The sequence below is a fragment of the Corvus hawaiiensis genome, chromosome 9 (genome assembly GCF_020740725.1).
Source record: "Corvus hawaiiensis isolate bCorHaw1 chromosome 9, bCorHaw1.pri.cur, whole genome shotgun sequence".
Classification (NCBI taxonomy): domain Eukaryota; kingdom Metazoa; phylum Chordata; class Aves; order Passeriformes; family Corvidae; genus Corvus; species Corvus hawaiiensis.
Genome location: NC_063221.1, coordinates 6,809,937 through 6,816,972, shown reverse-complemented (window position 1 = coordinate 6,816,972; position 7,036 = coordinate 6,809,937). Strand labels below are relative to the sequence as shown.

At 50.5% G+C, this 7,036-nt stretch overlaps 1 protein-coding gene across 1 annotated transcript in view; it reads right to left on the bottom strand.

Annotated features, from left to right (window-relative positions):
• Nucleotides 1-2,336: 2,336 nt before the first annotated feature.
• The window catches only part of RGSL1 (regulator of G protein signaling like 1), a 26,095-nt gene continuing 21,395 nt past the window's right edge, over nt 2,337-7,036 (bottom strand). The window contains exon 19 of the mRNA XM_048312925.1: nt 2,337-5,400. The gene's annotated coding sequence lies outside the window, so the exon portion shown is untranslated. The remainder of the gene's footprint in view (nt 5,401-7,036) is intronic.

Sequence of the window (7,036 nt, the reverse complement as noted above, 5' to 3'; positions counted from 1 at the left end):
AACTAGGAAAGATTCCAAAGTGCTTGGTGTAACAGCCATGAGCTTTGGATACTCTGATTTGCACTATGATTATATGTTGCTTATGGAAATGTTTTTCAGCTGTTGAAAAGGCTGGATTTTGTGGGGTTTTTTTCAAACTGGGATTGTTATTCTTTCAATGACCCCACGGAGAAACAAACTTGAAATAAACTTGCCTAGAAAACAGACTCTATAGTCCTTTAGGAATGAGGTTCCCCCATCCCCTCTGCACAAGAAGAGAGATTCTGCGGCACTATCGAACCACCACCTGCATCAGTGGTCCTGGCCTGGAGCAAAGATCCTTCTGATGGTCCCTTCCCCCCGCCGTGTAGCCCTGGGAGAGGGGCCCTGAGGGCACAGACACGGGGTTTCCCTGCCCCTGCTCAGCCTCGTTCCCCATTGGTTGGTTTGTGTTCCCTGCGCGGGCAAGGTTCCTCGGTCCTGTGACTGCGGGAGTTCCTCGGCAGAGCCCCGGCCATGCAGCTGGGAAAATAAACATCTCTGAAACATCTACCAAGAATCTGTCCTTATATACTTCTTCTATGGGCCTCCTGGTTTGATACATTGTGTTACAGAATCCCCGCTGTAACAAATGGTAGAGAATTGCTGGCAAGACACCGATCCCTAAGGACAGAAAATTCGTGCGTAAAAACCACTCTAGATCTCTCTCTCTCTTCTCACCTTGGTTTGGATATTCTGTCTAGACTATGGAAGAATTGTAGGAAATGTGGCTCTCTGAGCCACAAAAAAAAATGTATCTAGAAGTTAACGGAATCCTTGAACAACAAAACAAGAAAGTATTTGTTCTGGGAGATCTAAAACATTTTTTAACTGGCTTTTCAAAAATTTCTTCTATACTTCTCGAGACTTACTTTTTGATATTGAACCTCATGGAACTAGTCATGGGTGTTTTAGGTACGAGATCTGGGATAAGATAAGGGATCAAACAAAACATGGACTAGCGACAGAAACTCTTGAGGAGCATTTGTATGGTCCCATTACCCCTAGAGCAGAGGATGGCCATAATCCCGTGGCTGAGACTGCACGGCAGCCATCCCAGGAGCGCGTGACTGCAGCCATGCCAGCGGAGGTGCCTGCACTGGATGTGCCCAGCCCCCTCGGGAGCCCGCGCCTTATCACAGACCCCATCCCTGTCTCGGGGTTCCCTGCCACGCGACCACGAGTGAGGGAGCGATGCTGCAGGCGCCGCGGGTGCTGTGGGCCACAAGCAGCCAGGAACCAGGGCTCGGCATGGAAGCCCGCTCCGAGCACACAGCTTGGAGAGCCCCATAGAACGAGAAGTGGTGGTTTCCATAGCAACACGAGAAGCTGTGCAGCACAGCGCCGAGCCGAAATGGGGCCGCACTCAAAGCAGCGTGGAGCTGGCGGAGCGGAACCGTTCGCAGGGCGCGGGACCGGCGGCGATGGCAACGCGGGGCCTTGCAGAGCTCAGGCAGACGCCGGAGCAGCGCCGCTCGGAGGGTGAGGAGCAGCCGCAATGCGGGGGCCCGGCCAAGACATCAGAGTCAGTGAGGCGGCGGCCACGCAGGACCAGCAGCCACGACAAACACGCAAGCACGTGATAGGATAAGTTATAACAACGAAAATCACAGGAACTGTGAAATGATACAATGTAAAAAAACCCTATGGATTTATAACACAAGATGATACAGGGGAAGATTTATTCATCCATAGAACTGCCATTAAAAGGAATAACCCTAAAAATTACCTGCGAAGTGTAGGAGATGGGGAAGTTGTACAATTTGATATAGTACAAGGAAAGAAGGGTTTACAAGCAGCGAATGTTACTGGGCCTGGAGGTATTCCAGTCAAAGGCAGCTGTTATACACAAAATTATAAACAATATCCATCCCAGCAGCTTCCCTACCCACAACCTCCTTTCCCGTTTTACCCTATACCCAATATGAACCCCTTCCTAAATTTACCCCATCCCCAGTTTATTCCTAATCCGTTTTTCACCCCATGGCTTCCCTATACAATTCCCTTTCCCTACAATTCCTCTCCGATGCCGAGGGGGGGATGAAAAGGGGGAGGGAAGAAATTAAACCCTCTCCTGCCTCAGTTTCCCCACAAAGCATGCCCAGAGAGTCCTGTCTCCCTTCTGTCAGCCTTAAGATGTTCCAGAGAATCTGTTTGGACATTTAAAGGCTCAGGAGTGTGGCTTGTATTATTTGAAAACGGTTCTTGTTATGTTTACCCAGCTGTTTTCATTCTCCTTTTATTAAAATAAAACGGGTGAAATGTCAGGGTCTCCTCCCCCGCCGTGTAGCCCTGGGAGAGGGGCCCTGAGGGGAGGCACGGGGTTTCCCTGTCCCTGCTCAGCCTCGTTCCCCATTGGTTGGTTTGTGTTCCCTGCGCGGGCAAGGTTCCTCGGTCCTGTGACTGCGGGAGTTCCTCGGCAGAGCCCTGGCCATACGGCTGGAGAAATAAACATCTCTGAAACATCTACCAAGAATCTGTCCTTATATACTTCTTTCTATGGGCCTCCTGTTTTGATACATTGTGTTGCAGAATCCCCGCTGTAACCGTCCTGGGAACCTTTTAAATATGTAATAGAAGTTTGACTACACAACTGTTGATAAGAAAATGCAACCAGGAGAATGCTGACTCCTCTTGTGCCAATATTTTTGGGTGTTTACCCTTCCTCCCTGCTCTTTTTTTCTTGCTCACTGTGCCTTTCTTATGCCCAGAAGGCAGGATGACACCCAGAGATGTGTGCTCAGCTCTCAGCAGCAGGGAGAGCAGGGGGCTATGGGGTGCCCTGTGCTACAGCAGCATTTCTGCTCTTGCATGAGGAGAAGTGAGGCCACGGGCCGGGCTCCTCCAGCCTCCTGCAAAATGCCATGTTTCCAGCTTTCTGTGACCTCTGCATCTTCTTCCATCACTTGGCTGTTTCACTGAAGGCCTGGGACTTGGCAGCCTCAAAAGGCATGCCCAAAACAGAGCAGTGATTAAACTCAGGGAGGCTGTGACTTATCTCTCTGGGGCAATCTGGCTGCTGGGAAGAATTTCCAGGGATGGCTCCTGTGCTCTGCGGAGCTGTGTCCTGCTTTCTGAGAAGCCAGAAGCACCAACAGGCTGCTGTCAGAGGAGAAATCTGATCCATGCACAGCATCTGCAGAGCAGATTGCTCCCAGAGCATCAGACCATGGGAGGAAAGAATGCAGGACTGGGAGCAAGGCTGGAGAAAATACCAGCCTGCCTCTCCCAGAAGGATGGGCCAGTGCTCCATGAGAAGCCAGGCAGGATGGAAAACCAGCGGGCAGTACTGCAGCTGGGTGGTGTGGCAGTGTCTGGGGCACAGCTGGTGGCAGAACCAACTGCCAAAATTAGTGCTGATGGCTCCCAGCATCGATGCCGACCTGGGAGGTGCTGCTTTCCTTTGCCCTGGGCAGGTTTGCAGCCCATGGATGGTTCCCAAAGGTGTGATTTGGCCCCACACACTTCATTCCCCTGCTGTGCTGCCTGTATTTGCTGTGCCTCTGCCTTTTTCCTCTGCTGGGGCCCCCCAGGACAGCTGGCTCAGCCCAGTGTGATGGGATCAGATTCTCTCTGTCCTGGGTCTTGCATGCTGAGGACATGTTTGTGTGCACAGGGGTGCTCCCAGCTCAGCATGCCTCATCTGCTGCTCTGAAAAACAAACCCACAAACCAGCCCACAGAAGCAGTGGAGTGAAGCCTGTTCTTAGCTGTGGTTTTGCTGTGCTGGGCTTCAGGCACTTCTGTGAGGCCTTTGAGGGCCTGGGCTCAGCTGGGCTCAGGAGCATTAGTGAAGGGCTCACAAAAACACAGCAAGTTTTTGGGCCTGAAAGCTTTCAGGGCAAAATCATCTCCCAGCACAAGGGCAATTTTGAGAGTTGGTCACATTTCATGTTGTAGAAATGGCATCAGCTTCCCAAGCACTTCATTTAAGTAAAAGTTACTGGGTTTGGGTAGTTTTAATCCTCAAGAAGCAAAGTGTTGATAATCATAAGAGATAAATACGAAACATGTTGTCATCTGCCTTCAAAATGTACCTGGTGTTATTCCCAGGTTGCACTCTTCTAGGATCTGGGATTAAAAAGTGGTTAAAAATAGCTGAAAATGACAAAGCTGAGAGCTTGCCTCTGACAAACTGATAAAGGTTGTGGTCTTTTCTTCATGAGGTCCAAAGAATATTTGTGATTTCCGCAGCTTCCTGGTGACTTGGCAAAGCCACTTTGACTCAGTTTCACCTGGGGAAAATTGGGGCCTTTGCTATGATTTGGTTAGTGCTTTTTAAACATACTGGCTTTAAAAAAACCAACAAAAAACCAAAACCTCACCAAAAAAAAGCATGTTGAAGCCCCAGTCAAGCACGAGCTGATTTTGTTGGAAAATCAGAAAAGCTTTGGCAAAACAGGCACCATCTCAGCAGCCAGGGACAGCTAAGTGAACCAAGTAGGCTCTCTCAGCCTTGCCACCCTCAGGAAGTATTTAATTTGTGTAGAAAGGTGAGGAGCTGAGATACCTTTTACAGATACATGTGAGGAAGGAGACTTGTGTGGTATTTCAGCTGGTAACACATGTCACAGCATGTCCCTGCTACGACTGCAGAGCTGTGAGCTGCTGTGCTGTCACCAGGTAAGCTGGAGGATGCTGTGAATTGCTTTATTTTTAGGTTTTATTGCTGACTAAGTGCAAACAATTCCTTGTGTCCAGGCTGCTCAGCTTCCTTGGATCCCACTCATGTGGGTGGTGTTTTGGGAGGGCTCCAGCTCAAGGGCAGGCTGTCCTACCCTTAGTTCCTGGAGGGAAGGAAGAGATACTGCATCAGTGGCTGCTGTTGCTGGAGGCAGGGTGAGGGTGATCAGGAACCAGCACATGGCTGTGTGCTCCCAAGGAGGAATTCTGGCCATGGAGTGGGTGATCAGGGATGAGCAGAGGGCTGTGTCCCAGGGAGGAGTTCTAGGCATGGAGAGGTGCAGCAGCTGGGAGTTTTCTGTGACTATTACTGGAGATGGTGGGGGTGAGCAATATCCTGCACAACCTCTTGGGATTTAAGGGGAGCCACAGCCTGTGCTGGTGTGGTTTGGAGGAGGTGAACACCTCTGGGACCACCTACCTGCCCTGCAGGGCAGACTCGCTGAGCGATGGCCTCTTCTCCCCACTCAGATCAGAATCTGAGAAAAACAACGGCACAAACTTCCCACCATGGGCTGCTGCAGGGAGCCCTCAAGCCCAGCTCCCATCCCCGCTGCCAGAGCTCCCCTCAGGAGCAGGAGGGTCCCTTTCAGTGCTGGCTCACCCTTTTGCTCCTCTGAAGGCTCAGTTTTCTTCTGGGGCCGTGGCAGCAGGAGCTCAAGCCCTTCTGACAACGTGAAGATAATGATAGGCTTTTTACCTGGTGAGGGAAAAGACATGGAGTGCTCCAATGGCAAATGAGGGAGTACAGCTGTGTTGTCCCCCTCAAATCACTTGGGGCTTGCCCAGAGCACAAGGAAGGATAGCTGAGCAAGGACTTGAGTTACCCAGATCTCCCTGACTGCAAAACAGTTTGGGGGCTGCAGGGTGGGGGTGACGTGTCCCAACCTGGTGCTGTGGCAAGGCTGGGGGGGTCCTGGGTGGAAGAAATGGGAGATAGGGAAATGTGCCAGGCTTTGTGTCTGCCTGGGCAGCTTGTCCCAGGAGTCACCCTGGGGTCGGGCAGTGTGGCCAGGCTTTCAGGCAGCGACAGTGCCACAGTGACGCCTGGTGATGGCTCACAGGTCCCTGCCTGCCACCGCCAAGCCCTCCTCACACGGCATCTGCGCAGCCCTCAAAATAAGGTGGGTGACAGGAGGTTTTCTCTGAAATTACAGGTGTTTTCCCCAGCAATTTCGGTGCTTTTTAAAAGGCAACAAAACCAAATTTTTCCCCCCCAGCTCAAAAGCAAGTTTTTATCTAAACGTCAGAAAAGCAAGATCCTTAGAGAAACGTCATTGGTGAAAGCCTAAGGTGCAGAAAAGTGTCTCAGGAGCTGGTGTGGACATCAGCACAGTCAGAAACAGCAGCTATTTTGGGTCACACTCTTGTCCCCACATGCCAGGAAAGCTGAGGGATTTTTTCTGCCTGGCTCCCATTACTCATCCCTGTGAGATGCAGCAAGGAGCGGTGGCTTGGGGACTATTGTCCCAGGGACAGTCTCTGTGTGATTAATGTCCATGCTGGAGGGATCAGTCTTCTATGTGTCCAGAGCAGCTCCCAGTGCAGTTGCTCTCTGTGGCTGTAGTTAAAAGCAGGCTGTGCTGCTTGGGACTGTCCTAACCCTTGCAACAGTTTGCACTGATTTAATCACAGAATAATTTGTGTTGGAAGGGACTTTTCAAGGCCATCTAGTCCAGCCCCCAGCCATAAGCAGAGACATCTTCCACTAGACCACGTTGCTCAGAGCCTTGTCCAACCTGATCCTGAACATTTCCAGGGATAGTGCTGCCACAGCTTCTCTGGGCAACGTGTACCAGTGTTTTACCACCCTCTAGTGTAAAAAACAACTTCCTTATCTCTAATCTGAATCAGTTTAAATGTCACTCTCTCTGCTCCCTGAAGACCCTGGAAAACACTGTCCTTGTTCTTGTCACTAGCTTGGAATACATATGTGATACATGAGGTTTTTTGGTGACTTTTGCATTAAAACAACTACATTTGAGAAGGTCCTGGAAGTGCAGTGAAGCTCTGTAACAAGGTGGAGACCCAAGCTGAACATCGGATGTTGTCCATGGAAATACTCAAGGTGTGAGGTGGTTTGAGCTACAGAGATGGCTTGGCATTCCTGGAGCACAGGGCTCTGTCACCCCAGCCCTGCTGTGGACCAGGAGCTCAAGCACATGCCTGGAGGGATCCAAACCCTCAAACTCTGCTGCTTTTTAACCAGAACTTGACAGTGATAAATGACAGGGAGCAGAACAGCAGCTTGCTGATGCCCACTCATCCGTCAAAGCAAGATTAGTATGTGCCTATTTCGGTTTCCCCTTTAATCAAAAATCAATTAGACAATTTCC